This window comes from Calypte anna, chromosome 3 (assembly GCF_003957555.1).
Source record: "Calypte anna isolate BGI_N300 chromosome 3, bCalAnn1_v1.p, whole genome shotgun sequence".
NCBI classification, from domain to species: Eukaryota; Metazoa; Chordata; class Aves; order Apodiformes; family Trochilidae; genus Calypte; species Calypte anna.
Window position 1 is genome coordinate 27,438,525 of NC_044246.1, and position 20,449 is coordinate 27,458,973.

General features: G+C 39.5%; 1 protein-coding gene across 2 annotated transcripts in view; it reads right to left on the minus strand.

The window, feature by feature from the left end:
- Positions 1–15,950, minus strand: part of TULP4 (TUB like protein 4) — a 146,304-nt gene extending 130,354 nt beyond the window's left edge. Inside the window, exon 1 of one of the 2 annotated variants that reach the window (XM_030446976.1) lies at positions 15,871–15,950. The gene's annotated coding sequence lies outside the window, so the exon portion shown is untranslated. Of the gene's footprint in view, positions 1–15,695; positions 15,796–15,870 lie in introns of those variants that run through there. The other variant, XM_030446977.1, reaches the window with a different exon arrangement.
- Between the last annotated feature and the right edge of the window lie 4,499 nt (positions 15,951–20,449).

A 20,449-nucleotide genomic window follows, 5' to 3' on the forward strand; every position in this document is an offset into this window, starting at 1 on the left:
CATAGCGAGGCACTTAAGAGTATCATAACATCACCCCATTCTTTTATCTGCTGCTCTCCTTGCAAGAGCCAAAAGCCAAAGGACAAAGCAACTGCTATGGGTTGATAGCAAATGCCCTTTATTGCTGCTTCTCAGAACTGTATTTAAGTCTGCCTGAGATCTAACAGACTAAAAGCAAAACCAAGTTTATCTTCTGGAAGGCCACACGCAGTTGGGAAAAAAATAAAAATAAAAAAAAAAAATCAGGACACAGGCAGGCTATCTACCCTGTTCAACATTTGCTGGTTTTATTTGCCTTGAAGCAGAGCTTTCTCAAATTTCAAATAAGCTTTGCTACTATATTGATATGCCCTATGGAAATAATACAGGAGTTCTCATAGCAGCAACCCTGAATAATTCAAACAGTCAGCCCTACTCTTCCCACAAAATTATTAATACCAAGAAAGCTTCATCATTCTTCAACAAAAAAGCTGATACATGACTGGCAGAATTACTATTATCAATGGTAATTCAATGGCTTTGGCAACTTATCTCTTAAGGAATAAAGTTTTATGGCAAAAGTAATAGTACATTTGATATACAGTAAGGCAGGATTGCTTCTCTTAAGATCTTTCTCACTACTTACAATGCCTTGAATGCAGACATTACAAAATCCTTTTAGTAACTCTGTAAGAGGTAACTATGATTACCATTGTAAGAGATGAGGAAGCTAAAGGTACAGGCCTGCAAGACAAGCAAACTGTCCAAAGCAACCTATGCTATAGGAAGACTTCCTAATCTCCTCCACCCTCTGACTTACTTCTATTTCCCTTCCTAGAGCTGCTTGGCCCTCATCATTCTGTTGTGTGTGCCTGACAGAAATCTCCTCAGGCAGACTCAGTTTCCTAAAACATCAGAAAACAAATATTTAAAAACTGAGTTGGATTCTGTGGCCTTAAGGAGCTGCATCACCTCAGTGAAGGTTCAGATGAGTGTGGGAGCTGAGGCAAAGGAGCAGGCAAGACCTGCAAGAATTATACACGAGACTTTCAGAAGCAGGAAGGTATTAGATGAGCTCAGATGCATTTCCCCATGGGACAGAGCTGAAGCATCCTTCCTTAATACTGAAGGGAAAGATAGCATCAAAATATGAATGAAGAATTTACCATTACTGGCTTCCAGTCTGTGCTATGATCCTATCATCACTGTGTGTGGCACATCTGATGTTTTCCTGCCCATTTCCATCTTGCTTCAAATAGGAAAAGCCATAAATAATACTTTGCTGCTTTTTTCATATTTAAAAATATCCATCAAAATCTGATGAAATCCATCATGTGTCAAAACACTTCTGCAGTTTATTGCAGATGTATAGATACTCAGGCCAGGTTTATTCATAATTATTTCCAGTAACCTAGAATAGTTACTTATTTAATCACTAAGCAAGGAAATTTGATTTAAATATACAATTTAAATTTGATTTTGCATTTCTACTCTCTTTCTGTAAGATGAAAAAAATCTTTTTCGATTTCTCCTTTCAAAAACACAAACCATGCTGAAACACCCAATTTTCTATCAATGCCTTCTGAAGAAAATGCTGCAAGCTGATCTGCCCCTTGAACAAACTGAATTCAATTATTTACCCATCAACTTGCTTTATTTCGGTGATCTGATGTTCTTTAAGACTTCAGCAAAAATATTTATGATCTACATACTCATTTATTAGCAAAGCTATTTAAATTTGACAACCTGTATGAAAGTCTTTATCAACTACTTAAAGTTCCACTTAATATTATATCTTTCTATATCCATTCTTATGTTCTCCAATACACTGTAGTAAATCAAAAAAGAAGAAAAAAAAAACCCACAAACAAAACAAACAAAAAAAAACTACCACAAAAAAACAAACCACCACTTTTGGCTATGACATTGTGAGAAACGCTTCTCCTCCATTACAGAAATATGTCTACATTTCCATCACAACAGAAAAGAATCCTGAATCTCAGTTGAAAAGCTGACAATGAAGGTAAGACCAAGCTAAAAAGCCAAATTTTAGAGTAAATTGCATGAGATACAGGCACACATTCTCAGTAGTAGACTGGTGATAATCTCTACCACGTACGGCAGGAGAAGACACAAAACTAACAGTGAAATTTCAATACATTCTGTCTGATAAAACTCTTTAGACATACTAGTTTTATTCCTTTATAACTTTATGAAAACAGAGTCTTCATACTTAAAATCTCAACGTACACAAGATTTCAAATGGATGAATATGGCATGAGCAATGCAAATATTAGGTTCATGAGAGGAGGTATGCAGAAATTAGAATTTCTACTTCTAAAGCCATCTACAAATGCACACCTGGAAAAAAAACTGTAATCGTTATTTGCCAAACCCTGCAGTGTCATCTGGCAGCAGCAGGTCAAGCTTCAGAAGTTGGCTCCAACCTGACCAGTGACTGATCTGTTCCCTTCCAGCTGAGACATCAGGTCACAACAAACCATTATCCTGGTCGTGCAGCTAATGATAGAGCTGGAGGGAATCCTTCAAAGAGAAATGCAGGACACAAGGAGCAAGTTTCCTTCTGGGAAAATGGGGTGAATTAAGGTCATATTGAGAACAGGCAGGTGGTTCACAGGGTAAAAAGAGGGCTAGATTAAGATGTGGAATTAATGCTGCTTTATTTTGTAGCTGTGATGCTAAAGCTCTCAGACAAAAGGCCTGAATCAGACTCCAGGCACAGTATCAATTTCTGCACTGAATAAACAAGGCCAACTGCCTGTACATAGATACTACAGAGCATCATCTGCCATCTAGTAGAAGAGATGCTTAATTAGCTTAGTAGAGACATGGGGTTTGGGGAAAGGAGGCTAGTAGAATCTGTGTCCTTCAGTCCAGCAAAAGTATTTGCAAGACAATTCTATACTCAAGGAAAATAAAACCAAACCAAATTATTGAAGCATTTTTTCATTAGCATGCCAATGAAATGTTAAATCTTTTTAAAATTATAAATTACATGTTCATAAAATCCACGATCCTGTCTCAATGAATTGGACAGTTGAAGCTCACACAGGAAGACTGGAATCTGTTACTAGAAAAACAATGTACAATCAGCAAGTATGCAAAATAGAGATAAAATGATGATGAAAAAATTAGGATAGCAGTGATTCCTTCATATTACTTCATAGAATCATAGAAAGTTAGGGGTTGGAAGGGACCTTGAAAGATCATGTAGTCCAACCCCGCTGCCAGAGCAGGGTCACCTACACCAGGTCACACAGGAACGCATCCAGGTGGGCTTTGAATTTCTCCAGGGAAGGAGACTCCACAACTTCCCTGGGCAGCCTGTGCCAGTGCTCTGTCACCCTCATAGTGAAAAAATTCTTCCTAATATTTATACAGAACTGCCTATGCTCCAGTTTATAACCATTGCCCCTTGTCCTATTATTAGTCACCCCTGAGAAAAGCTTGACTCCATCCTCCTGGCACTTGCTTCTTATATATTTATAAACACTGATGAGGTCACCCCTCATTCTCTTATTCTCCCTCAGCTTTCCCCATAAGGGAGATGTTCTACTCCCCTAAACATCTTTGTGGCTCTGCACTGGCCTCTTTCAAGCAGTCCCTGTCCTTCTGGAACTGAGGGGCTCAGAACTGGACACAACATTCCAGACGTGGCCTCACCGGGGCAGAGTAGAGGGGGAACAGAACCTCTCTCAACCTACTAACCACCCCCCTTCTAATGCACCCCAGGATGCCATTGGCCTTCTTGGCCACAAGGGCACATTGCTGACTCATGGTCATCCTTCCATCCACCAGCAACCCAGGTCCCTTTCTCCTGTGCTGCCCTCCAGCAGCTCAGTCCCCAAACTATATTGGTACCTGGGGTTGTTCTTTCCCAGCTGCAATACTTTACACTTGCCCTTGTTGTAAATTTATTGATTTCTCCCTGTGCAACTCTCCAGTCTGTCCAGGTCCCTCTGAATGGCAGCACAGCCTCTGGGGTGTCAGCCACTCCACCCAGTTCTGTCTCATCAGCAAACCTGCTGATAGTAGACTCTATTCCTTCATCCAGGTCATCAATAAATATATTGAATAGTACTGGTCCCAGTACTGACCCTTGAGGGACCCCACTAGAAAGAAACTTCCAACTAGACTCCATACCATAGACTACAACTCTCTGGCTTTTATCCTTCAACCAGAAGGATGACTAGACTACACAAAATCAACTTCTGTGATACTAATGATCTAACAAACTGACACTAAACATTTCTAGCTGAGATACAAAGCTAGAAAAGTGGCAGCATTTCCAGGCTTTCCACTGATGTTATGGTAATAAGAAGGTAATTGTCCCAAGGCAGATTTAGACTTATCACCAGCATGAGGGAATGTCTTGTTTACAATTAGACTCATCAGTGAGTATTTCAGAGTTTAGAGGACAAAAAAAGTAAAATTTAAAAAATATACAAATAAAAATCAAACAAAGACTAAGCAAACCTACTGTAGGAAAATCTAGGCTTTTGCACACTTTGTTTGTAAATACAAGAAAAATTCTACATAAGATACTCCATGTGAATGGGCTCTCAGGCAGATAACTCACAATTTGAACTGTAATGTTTCTTAAGCCTTTAATCCTTCACACAGTAGAATGTACCAGACATCTCTATACTGTCTGAAAACCTTAATATAAGAAGAGATACTATGGCTTTCAGAGCAGGGGCTACACACTCTTTTTTGTCTGAATGGTGTTCTGGGCCTGAATTTTCCAAAACACTGAACAAAAAGGTCTTTGGCTGTCAGTTCACAGCAAATGTGCTGAGAAGTACACTAGATATCCTAATGCTGCCAAACAAGCTGTGCACTTCTGTGAAATTTATTCAGCATGGAAACCCACATCTCCTACAACTTTTCCCTTCCTAATATCACTTATTTCTACTTTAGACCACACAGCTTTGAAATATCCTGTGAGAAAAGCTTGAAAGAGAGGGGTTAAATACTACAGTAGAGACCACCTAACAAAGATAAGAACCTGAGGAGCAAAAACCTAAGTCTTACTTTGAGGAACTATGTATAGTACAAACTGCAGAGCCACAGGAGCTTGTCCTGAAAAAAAACAACAACACAGAAACATGACAGTGTAACCATCTTTTTACAAATTTAAAACCCTGAAAGATCCCTGAATTTACTCAGCTAGTCACAGGCAGCAAGCAACCTTAGGAAGATAGAGAGTAAGTCTCTCAAAAACTGGAAAGGAAAAGGACAGGTAAACAAGACACATCATAAACTATTATGAAAGAATGCATTTTTGTTCACTGCATTTTTCATGGCATATTTTGTTTCTTCAGTTAAATTCCTGAATAAGCATCTGTACCAGAACACTGATAACCCAGAAAATGAAAAGTATGGACCTTCTTGCCCTTCCTTATCCTTCTCTGTGACCAAAATGAATTTTATCTTTGCCTCTTTGCCTTGCAGTACAATTATCCTCTTCAAAAGGTCTCTATCTATACTAGACGCAGGAAAAGAACATTAACAGTTGACTACATGAGAGAACAAGCTTCATACCTGTATCATGAATTAACCATAATGTTTAATTCTTGTCTTAACAAATCCATTATGTAGATAAATTGTATTCTGTGTATCATATACTATGCTGTCCAAACATAAATCCAGGGTATTATACCTGAATCAGTATTAAAGAAAATTACTGCAGGAACCAGAAGTCTGTCCTCTCGAAGTAATACCATACGTGTAGAATGAAACTTTCTAATAAAAGAGCATTGCTATTTTTTGGTAGTGCTTCAGGAAGCACAAACACTGAAAACTCCCAAACCACGTTCAAAAATCTGTGACCAAAAAAGAATCTCTATGGATAAAGCTCAGTGGTATCTAGATGCAATTCCTACTATACAGAAGAGAAGGAAATGCACTAAGCTTGTTGAATCAAACTTCCCATCACAAACACTCCCTTTAGAATCAATGCATGATACAGACTTGTCACTGCTGAATCTAAAAACTGCCAACACACCATCTCAAAATTTAGCCAGAATTTAGACCTCTTCCATGATTCACTGTCTGCTACAAACAGATAGAGCAGTTTTCAACTCCTGAAACGCTTTAGTGGGTATGTCCAAATATGTGCCCTACACAATTAGCTTTTGGCAATCTTATTTTAAAGTATGACTTCAGCATCATTACTGTGTCTCATGGGTTACAGATGTCAAGTGACAGGCCAAGTGCTCACAATCTCGAGAATTAAAAGGAAAACAAGGAAATAAGGAATCACATAGCAGTATGCATAGTTTAGACTGTCCCATTTTATTTACCTTTCTGCAACTTTTTTTGTTTCAGCTTTACCTAGAGTATTCATCCTCAGATGAGTGCTTGACTCATTTCCAGCTAGATTATTTCTTTTACCATGACCCTGAACTTTTAACCTTTCTTCTAGTGTCTCAGGAATTCTAAGGGAAGAAAATAGCATTATTCCCATCATAATGCTGAGTAAAAGACAGTTAAGGCAATACAGAGCTCATGACAGAACTGGGAGACAAGTACAGGAGTTCTGATTCTCAGTCTGCTGCTGTAATCATCAATTAATTCACAAAAAAAAAAAAAAAAAAAAACCAAACCAAAAAAGCCCAAATGAAACAACTTAAACCGAGATGAGTTCATTTAAAAAATTAAAACATTTCATCAGAAAATTCATCTACATGGGATTGCAGCAGCTTTTAATGTTATGTTTATATGGCAGCAACCTCCCACAGTGTACTTCACCTTCCCAATCATGAGATCCTGCTAGAGTAAACACCAAACAAGCAGAGGCAGAACTTCAAACACACTAAGAATTACTGGAATACCTGAGGCTACCTGACAGATAAGCAGAGCTTCTCCTACACAAGTAATTCTTAAATCTGATCAAGAGGACACATGCATTTATCCATTAGAAAGGACTGGAAAAGATGCCAGTATTCATTAGGATTTTTCAAACAATGTTAAAACTCCAGATCACTAAAATTAAGTGAAAACAGGACAGCAAACTTTTATTCAAATGATCTTGCTGTGAAGCTAAGCATAACTGTGTGAAATTATTTATTTTTAAGTTGGAGCAATTTTCTATATAGATTTTTAGACCGGCTAACATAATGAGGTGCTTTAAAACTAACAAACAAGATTTTTTTCTCCTGACTCTATTTGCTACGAAGATGTAGAGGAAACAGGGAAGCAACCACAAAACTAGGTCTTGCCTAGCATACCACAAAACTACAAAACTAAATTTCAGTCAAGGCAGAGACAATAACAATATCAGCATCCAGGGAACAGGGTCAAAACCCTTAACAAGAAAGACTGGAAGAAATTGTCCTATCCACTGTAAAAAGGAAAACAAAAATTCAATAAACCCCATAAAAACACACCACAGCCCTCTCCCTAAAAACCATCGTAATCAAAGAGAAAAACTCAAAGAAGTCATGTACTCTTTAGTATGTTAGTATGTTCTCCATGTTTAGTATGTTCTCCATTCAACCTGCATCTCCACCACTGTATTCTCATCAGTACTGATATCAACCTCCTCACGAAACAGTACACTCAAAAATGTCATTTTGCAGCAAACAAAATAGAAACAGAACTGCACACTGTCAGTCTTTGAAGATCTTTTACTCACTACTTCCATAGCAGAAGACAACAATGCAAACCTCTGGAGATACTCCAAGGGAGTGAAATTATTCCAAGAGCCTGAGCAAGTGCTAGGCTCAGAAAGCAATGAGATCTTATGCGCCAACTAAACAAAGCAGAAGTAAACACAAAGGAAAACAAGTAAGACAGTTGTACTTCAGTAGGGACACTCAAGTAGTTTGTATTATCAGCCATAGTGTTTGTCAACACAGTGATAATGCAGCTGAAAGAGAATCAGTATGATTCAAATCCTCACAACACAACCATCCCATTATCTCTTCCTTAACCAAAAATGGACAACTAGTATCATATCTGCTCCTGGGGACACTATACAAATCATATTATCATTTCTAATGCTAAGATCATTTGATTGTGTTGGGATACTTTTCAGTCTCTGCCCAATGCAACACAAATGGCAGTCATTTCTCCATTTTCACTCGTCTTTGGACAACAAGCACACAAATTCAAATCCAAAGCAGGGAACAAAGCTTTCTCATTTTTCTGTAGTTTCACTCAGTAATCCTATTTTAAACCCAATAAGAGCTCATTCTGTCACTACAGCACTAGACAATTAAATCACAAGTATTTTTCCTCCACACCAACTAGAAGCTTTCTCACACCAGAAGTATCCAAGCCAAACTCCAAAGGGAGAGGAATTAAGGAACTCTCCAATCTCTAGATTATAACCTCCCTATGACAGTGATGAAAGACTATCTTTTGCATCTCATGAAAATAGGACTTTATTTTTTACAAAATCTTTCAGGATTAGGTCACGTTCAGCCCAGAACAAACACTGTTCAGGTCATTGGCTCTCTCTGTATTACTAACAACTGCAAAACCCACCAAAACCAGTACTGAAAATAAAACTGTATTACATTAATTTTCTATATAATCTTCTTTCTCATCTCCCAAGATAAATCATTCTCTCATCAGTGATCCCCTTTTTAAATCCTTGGAATAAAGAGCACTTTTCATTTCTTTTTTTATTAATAAAAAGTAGGGAGGAACTAATACAGAACAGGCATACGCCTAGCACTTGTACTGAGCTCAACTTAAAGGTTTTTATACAGTATGTTTTCTTCAGTATTATTACAGGTCCAATGAAAAGACTGAAAATCAAAAATCCTCTTTGCAACACTGGGAAGTAACGTGTATTGGACTTAATACATGTTCCATAGTATTATTCCATTGGTATAAAGGAAGAGATTCAGAATGTCTTCTCAGCAGGGTGGCAAAATCTGGAAGGAATCCACCTCTGAAAGGTCTCTAACTCAGAGGAAGAGGACTTAATCACTCAATCCTGTGATTTGTATTTGCTTTTAATATAACCCTGCTGCTGTATGGAAGTTTTTCTTGCTGAGAGGAACAGATTAATTCTTGCTTATGGTGGTCTACTACAATTCAACATAGGGCTTGCTTTAGATATCTTCAGAAGAGCCGTACACCTTCCCCCATCCCCCTCTTTTTTTTTCTTTATTATATCTTCCTTTCCACTTCCAAAAAACTGCAGGTGTTTCCAAATTGCATACCTATAACATGAGTTGATTTAATTTTATCCCCTGATAATTCACACAAGACAGCAGAATTTAACTGCTTAGCTTCCCATATCATTATAAGATACAAATGCACTTAAATCTCCCTCACAGAATTCAATTATTTTCACTGTTTTATCTAATTAATTTTTTTTAAAGTTACCAGACAATGCAAGCTGTAGCCCCATTTTCTGTTCTGACACCTTTTTTCTTAAAAATGAAAAATAAAAAAACATATATGCATACACATACTGTCATAAAGGATCTTTTGCCTTAGGCATCAAACATCTGTAAAGACCTAGTAACAAACCCTCAAGATAACAAAGGAGGAATTCATGCCAGGGATAAATCCATATCAGTCTGCAACAGTCCTCTGCAGTCTCCAGAGCAACCCATGTCTGGAAAGGCAAATCAAACCCATTTGATACATATCACTCTTTATTTGCAGATTAAGTGGAAGTTCAAGTAGTGGCCACAGGAAAGGGCCATTTCATTCACATACTGTTCTGCTTCCAAATTATTCAGAAAACTCTTACAGTTTTGGATGACTATATATGATAAATATGCTTATAATACCTGTCCTCTGTTACTCAGCTACAGAAGCTTCACACCAAAATTTGAATCAGAACCTTCTTCATCTTATAAACAATCGCAAACTTGGCAATTACATTTCAAAAGCAAGTTTTTTATGCTCACAATGTTTCTACAGATCTAGTTCGTATATAGATATGAACATTGAGGTCTTCATAAAAAGATGGACTGCTAAGAGCAAAATCATCTATAAGCAAGTCTCAGATTCTGCCTTAACATAAATGCAAATGTAAACAAACCAGGCATTACTGAAACCTACAAGACTTTCTGAAGAGCTCTTTTTTATATTTCTCAGTAAAGAAAGAGTCAGTACACAAAGCCTTATATTTCACATGTACACATCAAGCACTCAACTTTATCCACATAAGTGTGACATAACATTTACTAATTAAAAATAAGAGTTGGACCAGAGGATTGTCAACTCTTAAGCTGGCACAAGCCTAACAAAACCAAACACTTATTCTTCTATTACCTTGTGTCATAGGATACAGTGGATGCTAATGCTAACAAGAGCTCAAAAAGAGATTGTATAAATTCACAGCTACTAAAAGCCAAATTATTTAATACCAAATAATCTGGCCAGAGACCCCTAAACTGCAACCTGCTAGAAGCAAGTGATACTTCCTTCAGATACTCAGCTATCTGCATGCTCTGTGATACTCTTCCCTTGGCATCTGCTATCATCATCCACTGTTAAAAACAACATATTAATGTAGAAACACCTTTGGTCTGAGCTGACACACCATTTTTATGTCCACATTTTTGTGTCTGGGAAAAAGGAAGGTAAAATAGCTAAAGCTGGTTCAACACCTACACTGTTCAGTTCCCTCAATTCAAAACACTATGTAGGGCACTCGTATGGCAGCCAAGATACTTATATAGTAACAAATTCTTAATATACTTCCATCACTCACGAGAGCTGAGGAATTCACCACAAATATGTAACTCTCCCTCCACCTCCCTTAGCTGAATTCACCCCCCCTTTCAAGTTTTACTTAACACTTATAATAGCTTCATGAGTACCATTTTAAATTTATTTATGCAGTATTAACTATTATCAAAAATCTGCATCACTTGTATGAGAAGATTTGTGTTATCCCTTATGTGTATTTTACTCAGATTTTAGACAGGTAGGTCTTTGGGGTTGTGCTGTGTTTTGGTTTTTAAGTTATTTACAACTGAAGGGGTTTCTTAGAAGTTACTCCACTACATGATTGGAACAGAGGGATCTGCTCTTTATCAAGCACAGGCAGCAGTAACATTGCTAGTAATGCCTGGATGCCCAACAGACCAGTGCTCCACTTCACCAAAACAGAGTAAGAGCAAGATTGCTCCCTTCCTCTGACAGTTTAGAATTTTGTTAGCCGTGGTCTTTGTCCAACTAAAGCTTCGTGTAAACTGTGATCCATCAGAATCACAGTGGGCAGCCAGTCTTTGCTTCCTGCAATAACTTTATGCTACTAATCTTCAAAAACACCACTCTTCTATAGTATTCTTAAAATACATGCAGAAATACTGTTCTCTTTCATATTTTGTCCTGCACTTATAGCTCCTTCCCATATATTCTATCTGCTTAAATGGTACCAGGTACCACTGGTAAAGCATTAGTAGTAGTTTTATTTAAAGGGCTATGTGAAAGAGTTTGGCCTTCTTCCAATTTTTACTTGGCAATTATTATTCAAGTTAGTGAAACTAGATAGATGAAGATTTTATTTAGAAATCAGTTTAGATATAAGATACTCCCTTTAACAAATATTTAATCAGAAGTGTGCCTTCAAAGCAGAGGAATCCATTTCATCACATGTACAACGCAGATGAAGAACTGATAGGAAGGACTGATATTAGTACCAAGAAGTGCTTGATCTCTGTATTCTAATGGGAGAGTTGATCATCAAGTACATGCTTTGCAAAGATTACTTTGCACTAGACAAGGATGCCAGAGACTGTTAAACCCAGGGCACTAGGAAAGCGTGTGACTACCAGCTGGGTCTGTTAGCTCTGGAACTATACATAAGGCAACAATCACAAATGACTCAGGACCTCCATAAACAGCCCAGTTCTCCAGTGGGAGATCTCCAGACCAGTTTTGATATGGCTACCAAAGATACAAGGTGCATCTGAGTAATACTACAGTCTTTCATGGCTATAAACACAAAGTGAAAAACCATTACTGTAGACCATTTAAAAGCTATTAAAGTTTTAAGTACGGTAAAATGTTGTAAACAAAGGCATTAGTTAAAAATAACACAACATAGGAATAAGCAATGCAATACAAAAGCATGAGTCAAAACAAGAATCACACAAAACCAATGAACACAGAAATAAAAGAACAATTTATTGGAACTGGACCTCTCTGAATATTTTCTCTTGGACATTTTTTCCAAATAATCTGAATGCACACGGATCTCATTGGAGTCTAGATGCTCCTCTGCCAACAAACAGTCATTGTTTTTGCAGAGTCAACTGAAATAACTGAGTGCACCTGTAAAACAGCTGGCAAACTTTCAATTGCAACAGCTAAGCCTTCATCCCCTATAATGAACTGTATATAACTGAGATCTAAGTTACATGAGCACATGATTCTGGATAGCATTACACTATCTGGGAATACAGTTCCCATACTATTTGTATGGTATATAGTACATTATATCGTTCCCAAATTATAACTCCTTCACATATTTCCTAATTTGCATTTTACTCCTAAAGGACAATACTTTAATGTACTGTTTTAAATGGAAAAAAAAAATTAAATGTCTTGTATTGGAAAATACCAACAGAGTAGAAGACCTCACTAAACTATTAAAATGTACCAGTAATTCAAATAGCAATAATCATCTGCACATACAAACTGAGGGAGATAGATGGAAAGCAGTATAAAGGTATGTACTTCACACCTCTAGCATCACATTTGTTCTGCTACCAGGTTACAAAAAAAGAGACATTGAAGGTGACTGGAACTGCTTCTAGTCAAAAAAGTGAAATGTGAGATCCTGTACCATTTCTAAGAGCTTTGCGAAGTGGAACAGAAGGAAATACCAAGATGAAGATGTTGGCCATGTAACTCAGTCCTTCACAAAGTGTTGTTTTTTTTTTTCCCCTGACAAGATACAGCTATACAAACTCTTTTAGCAGCGAAGCTCCCTGGTAACTGAACTGGAGGCATGCACCATTACTATCTGAATCACCTTAACAGAAACTTTCCTGAATTATTCTCTAACTCATAAATAGATATAGTTAAGTCTTCCATAGGGTTTCTTCTGACTCTAAAAGAAATCTGTTCTACTAAAAGCTTCAAGGTGCAGTATGAAATTACCCAAGACATAATTAAATAAAAATGCTACAACAGAAATCTGTAAACAACAGAAAAGTGAGTTTGTGGCAGTTTTGTTATAAAAAAAATTGAATAAAAAAATTCTGATTTAATTGTTAGACCTTCTTACAGTTTCTTGCAGCAATCACAGGCAGACAACAACCTCTTCATGAGCACTAGATGAGAATAATTACCCTCAGATAGAACGATAATTACACTAAATTATTTTGCAAGTTGCTTTGAAACCTATTAATGAAAAGTTCTCTTAAAAGCTTTGTATTACAAGTATTCTTAATCATTACATAAACCAAGTACAACTTTTTCTAGAGGCTGTTTAAAAACAGCCATAATTTTATTTTAAAGTTCAGCTAAACCAATCATTATTTTGTGATAAAAATGGTTCCATGAGCTAAGGAGAGCTGCACTGCAAGTTACCTTGGTATAAGCTTATAATAGAACCTTTCAAATCTATTCATCAACTTACTGAAGAAAATACATCAAATATTTTAAACTGTCCATCAAGAGTGTAGTATAGTTCAAAGTCAATAGGTTTTTTATATAATACTGAAATATTAAGGGTTTAGAATAAACACCTGTTGACTAGGTGAGAACAAATTCCGCAAGCAGTTGTAAGAAGCAGTGATGTGGTATACAAAAAAAAAAAAAAAGATGAATTTATTTCTTGAAAGTAATTCACAACAGCTATAGTTGTCAGTTTTCTAAGCTATTTTTAACCTTATAAATATCTATCTTTATACATACAGACACCTTAACCCATTGCCTCCTTTCAGCCCCAAGAAACTGGTAATGACCTTCTTATAAAACTCCACTGGGGGAACAGGGAGATATGCAGTTATTCAAATAGCTCTCTGCTTTCCTTGACATTCACATTGCCTGTGAAAAATGAGGCCCACTCGTGCTAATGTTCCTTATAAGAGCAATCAGGTTGGGAGCTCCTGGCGTGAAGCTATTTCTTGAATCATGATTGCAGGATCAAGTCGATAAGTAGCATCCCTAGGGATCACCATGATTTCACTATTATGGAAAAATCTATGATGGTATTACTGAAATAATTTTACCAGAAATCTTGATGTAATGATAAATTAGTTCCACTAATAAACCTCTTCTTCTTATGTAAGTTAACTCTTTACACTCTTAAAGGAACTCCATAAGCTTAGAGTAAACAATTCTATGTTAGTGGTTCATATTAATACACTCTTCAAAGCTTCCAATATTGCATTAGACTAAAACACCTGCTATTTTGAGAAAGTTCTTACTGTATTTTATTAAGCATATATTTTAGAATTTGCAAATGATTTGCAAAAACAGACATTAAAAAACTGTATTATTGACGGCTTCCATATGTGTAGAAAATATCTGTTGCAAATACCCCTACTTAGAATACACGATGTTGCTCATGTATCAGTAATTCTCAGGCAAATTTCATCCTCACAAAATGAAATTGTCTATGACAATAACATTTTTTTAAAGGAGAAGAAAAACCTTTTATATCAAGAGGCCTTTGCCCCTTCCTTTCTTGAAAACATATCTAAGTTGTAGAAGAAAATAGGCTCTTGAATACTCAAACACCATATTTTAACTCAGGAAGTCCCTTAACCTCAAATAGCTGGAGGTCTGGCTCATTTCCCAAAGCCTCCCAATACACTCACCCAAGTTGTTATGGTGTTTCCTAAGCATCTGCTACTTGCCACTTCCAGAAACTGCAATCTAAAAACTAAAGGGACGTTTAATCGGACCCCATACTGCTGTCTGACCTGTATGTTTTACTGCTTAAGTCCAATTTAAGTACTGAATAGACAAACGATTCCTGCACTTTTCAGGAAATCTTTAGGAAGCCGAGGTGCTCGAACACGTTCGCAAGCAGACATTTACTGAAAGGCACGACGTGAAGACACAACACAAAAGAACGCGGAGTTGCATTCCCTCGGCCCATTTTCCCCTATCGTAGGGCAAATTTCCTAAGGAGCTGCCCCCCTCCCGAACACGGCGGGGGCGCGGGGGGACAACAGTGAAGAATAAAGAAGGAAAAAACCGGGAAAAAAAATAAATCGCAGCCTGTGCGCAGAGACGATGCCGGCGGCAGCTAGACGGCTCCCCGCTCCGCTGCCGGACCCCGGCCCCTCGGCCAGCCGGTGCGGAGCGGTTCGGCGGCCTCCGGGAGAGGGCGGGGACCACCGCCACCCCACCGCCTGGCTTTCCCGGCTCCCGGAGCCGCAGGTGTGAGTCAGGGGGGGGGATCCGGGCTTCCCGGGAAGCCCCCCCGGCTGGCGGAGGGGGAGGCAGGACCGACACCGGCCGGTGTCCGCCGGGCGCGCGGGGCAACCGCCACGGAAAGGGCAGCGCGCGGCGAACAACGGATGCGCGCGCCCGGGCGGCGCCCACCCCGGGACCCCCCCCCGTCGCCCCCTCTCGACCAAAACCGGACGGGTCTGCTGGCCTGCCCGTGGGCAAGCAGGTGCCCAACCGGAACAAAACAACCCCGGTCAGAACCTGGCCTGGCCCAGCCCGCCCCCGGCGGCGCCCCCGCCCTGCGGCCCTGCCCCACGCATCGCCCTCCGCCCCCCACCCCTCAATCCCCCGCCTCAACTCACCTCGGCGGGGCGCGGCGGAGGAGCGGGCAGCTGCGGGCAGCTGCCACTCGCACCCCCGAGGCTCGCTCCCCGCCCCGGCGCCGAGTACCTCCCCCTCCCTCGTTCCTTCCCTCCCTCCGTTTGTCCGTCCCTCCCTCCCTGCCTCCCTGCCCGCCCTCCCGGTTCCGTCTCTCACCGCTACCGGAGCGGCGGCGGCGGCGGCGGCTGCGGCTGGGCCCGACTCCGCCGCCACGTGACCCCCTCGCCACGTGACCACCACACTGCCCCGGCCCGGCTCCGCCCCCGCCGCCGATCCCGCGGCTCCGGGGCCGCTTGGCGGGGCTGCTTGGCGGTGGGGATTGGGAGGGGAGGATGTGAAGGGGGTTGCCCCTAAGCTTCCCCCCCCCCCCTTCCCCGCAAAGCCGCGGGCAGCCCCCGGCGGCTCCCGCACCGCCACGGCCCATTTGTGGGGCCCGGCCAGCGCCATGACGGCGTGACACTAAGGCGTCGTGATAACAGCTCGTGTGACAGGGAGGAACAGCCGTGGGGGGAGCGAGGCTGCCGCCTCCACCTCCCCGCCCCTCTCAGCCCCTTCCTTACCTTCGCCTGTCGGCTTTAGGGAAAGCTTAGTCTGTCAATGATACTGGGGGTTATTTGATAACAAAGCGCTCGGAGCTAACCCCTCCCACGTCCAGGGCTAACAGAGGTAAGGGGGAGAGGTTGGTACCGGTAGTGGGGGCTTCAAGTCCCTTCACGTACCTCACACTCTTCCCAGATAAAATCACGAGCACCACTGTATCCCTGCATTTTAACTTAGGGTGTGGAGTAGTGACCCGTGCTAAACATAACCTGTGCTCCCAAAAAATAATGCTGCCAATAGCGGGTTAAGGGGATGTTTGATGAAAGGGAATGCCTTTATCCTTAAAGTTGGCAATTCAGGATGCGATCCAGAGACCAAGGCTACAAAAGATGGGGGAGCCTCAACAGCAAGGGATTTGTATTGCAAACAAACTCTGCAGCTGTATTTAGGTACTACATTCAGTGCACATTCCCTTTCCTCAGAAAGGAGCAATGAAATGCCTAAACATAAAAAGTATGAAGCACTCAGTTCTTTAAGGAACAAACCAGGAACAAACTTTAACGATCAGCTCTACGAAAAGACATGTAAAGAGTAATGCATGGGGAGCAAGAAGTGAGAAGATCCAAAGCTCTGCTGGCTTTAGTAATCAAAACTTACTGATCATTTCAGAAAGTAAAAAATGTTTATAGTTTTCACACTGGTCTCCAAAGGAGGATTTTATCTTACAACCTGTAGCACAAAGAGGTCAAACTTTGTACCGTAGGAGCATCTAAGTATGTGAAGCCTGAAATGGTATGTTAGAGCTAGGTATAGTTTTTTTCTGTTAATATAATTATTATTTGGAAACATTGCTTTTTTACCAAAGATTGGCAGTTCCACTACACAGGCTCCTGGGCATCTCTAAAGGTGGAATAACAGTCTCGTAGCTGAAGTGCAATAAGAAGTTATCAGGGAGTTGGGAGTCGATTTCTGGATGCATTACAACAGTTGTTATCAACTGGTAAACTGTGAAAATCAGAGACCTTGAATTAGCTCCTTGATATCTGCAAAAGACAACAGACACCACTACGCTTCCTGGCAGATTTAGATCTGTTATATTTGGATTATTTCTTTAGTAGAAAACTTTGAGGAGCCAAACCAGTTAAAACCACTGGATTCCTGTGTTTAACCTAAGTATCTCTGCCTTAGCTCAATTCCTAAGTTACAGGCAATCATAAGAATCAAGTTTAAGTAGAAGAGCAAAAAACATCACTGAGATGTTTCCAAACCACAACTACAGCTTTGTCCCAGTTTGCAATCCTGTCCTCTCTGCCCCTGGTGCCAGTGTAACAGTGTCACCTACTAGTCCCTTCTCTCAGTTGTATTAGTTTTCCATAGCTGGGTTGATAATCACAAGAGAGAACTGTCTGGTAGCCTTTCTGTTCATCAGCCTTCACAAGCTATGACCATGACTGAGTGACACCTTGCAGGAGTCTTGTCCATCCTGAATCCTGAAAGTCTTGAGGACTGAAATACACAGAAAGATGGACTCTCTTATCACTGCTACAGCTTATTATAACAACGTTAACATATACATGCTCCTAAACAAATTCACGTAGATACACAAGAGTCCCCGGAACTGGGAGCAGATACTTCAGGCTGTGTAACACTTTGCAACAGGGCAGCAATTCCTCCTCTTTTCCCCCTGTGTGTGAATCCTGATTCCACATCAGGAAGGGACTACAGCATTCACCCATGTGCAGAAGGGCAGCAACAGCAACCTCAAAGTCCATAGCCAGAGTGACTGTAACCCTGGAGTATCTTTGCAATTAAGAAAAGGCCTCAGCTTCCAAAGTGAAAAGAGAGGTCAAAGCCTTTATTATTTATAGCAATAGCACATGCTCCTTTGACTTGCCTACAGGACACTGCTGCTCCATAAACGCAAAGGCAGATCATGCTTAGGAAAATATCACTACTCTATTGCATCTATTTATACTTTTTCTGTGACTGAATGTACATCTCTAGGATAACAAAACATTTTAAATCCCACTTAATTCACACTCAACATTTTTTTTAGAGATACATGCAAAACATGCAAAACTCAATCAGTACAATTGTGTTATCAAAAAAATCATATCATGTAACTTCGCTAATTTTAATATGAAGCTAAAAAAAACACACTGTTTTTTTGAGTTGTATTTCTATTCACTTCTTGGTACTACTGATCTAGAAGAAACCTTAGCTACTTATCCAGCTTGATAGAACAACAAAAAAATCAGCCAAGAATCTGTACAAGAAAATTTGTAAATTCATTTTATTATTGGACTATTGTGAATTTAAGGTCAAAGGCAGTAAGATACTTTTTCAGAAGGAACTCAGCTCTGTTCATTTTAATCACAGCCAGGCCAATAATTTGCATTCTAGCCAGATGTGAGAGTAAACAGCTACTCAGGTTTCTATTCTACAGACCATTAATGCCCTATTCACAACCCTTTCTTCCAAAGAACCAAATGCTGGCCTCTCTCTAAGGAATGTTTTCTTATAATATCACCTGGATTTTTTTAAAGGCAGATACCCTTAAAATAACTAGCTATGACTAGCTATTACTAGGTATGATCATTCGAGAAGATGATAAATCCCACTTGCCTATGAGTAACTACATAATATACATAATTTTTTAATGTAGGAATTTTTTATTTCAAAAAGAAAACACAAAGAAAAAATTTCTTCACCTTCCTTAATCTCCCCAACCAGAACACCTCATTTTTTTTCCTCTATGGGTAAAGTGTTCACACTACTACACATAAAAAAAACCCAAATGTTCTTACTTCTTTCAGGTGTAATCATTACTAGATAAGCAAAACTTAGTTCAGTGTTGGCATGCAGTTAAATCCACACTCATGCCTCACTGTTATAAGAAGTATCAATATCTTTAAGTTCAACAAACTAACATGCCTAAGCATTTGCAGGACTGAGGTTTTTGCATTGAAAGTTTTCCCTGACTTTCTGAAAGAGGCATTATTTAAATTCTATTTAAATTGCCAACAGAAAAAAAAATAATTCCATTTCAGTCCAGAACAGAAATGTAAAGGGAAATCCTACTCACACCTCCCATTGCTTTGATGATTCTCAAAAGAGGTGCTTCCAGCCAACTACATCGAGACTTTTTGTTGGTTGCTGGTGAATTTTCAGAAGACTGCATCAGTATTGCTGCTCCGCAACTACTGAGCTGAACTTCCCAATGTTTAGAAGCATGGATGTGGAAGGATGTCTGAGCCCAGGGCAAGATTTTGATATGCATTTCTTAGAAACATAGGTCAAATATCATAGGAAGTCCCTTAATATTTACAGGTTTCAGGCAGACAAAATTCTCCAATTTCAGTCAATCAGCCTGAAATGTCTCTGGCTGGCAGCAAATACCTCTGCCCCTCCTAGCCATAGGGAATTCTGCTGTGTCAGAGAAAATGTAGATGTCTCTTTAAGCTAGTGTCCATCAGTGGTACTATTCATCAGTAGAAAGGTATTGAAATCCAGCCTTTTAGTTCAATTTATTTCCATTACAAGCTGTTAAAATTAAATATAATTAAAAATAAAAATTATTATCTGAAGATTTAAAGGGGTCCCTACTCAACTAACTTCTTCTGCTTCAAGAAGCCTAGAACTCAGTATAAGGTGTTTCATTATTTCATTCCAGTTTCTAAGTCCTTCAGCAAATAAAGGAAGCTGAGAAAAGCCAGAATACTCTAAATTAAAAGAAACAAAAAAATTGCAAAATGTCTTCAGATGTAAAAAAAGGACATGAACAGTTCCCCTTGCAGAACACTACCTCACAGGACCTAAGTTAGAAGAGATACCTAAAATGTCTTGTGTCATATCAGGAAAACTGTTCTTGTAGATGCCTCTATTATTCTATCTTCCCCTTTCACCTCTATCTGTATTTCCAGCATGAGTGACTATCCTATTTTTAATGCACTGGAGAACTTCACATGCAATTTGGCTCACTTTTTCCACATTCAAATCTATTCACTTTTACTTTTTCCACACCCAAATTAACTCATTTTTTGCTTGCCCTCATCTGCTTCCAAAAGGCATTTTCCTTTTGATGTACCAATTTTCTTCCACTGCAGAGGTGCACATCAGAGAAAAATACATAAATCAGTCTGCTTGGGCAGATTCCCCCAAAGAGTAAGGATTTCTTCAGCACTAGAGGACAGTA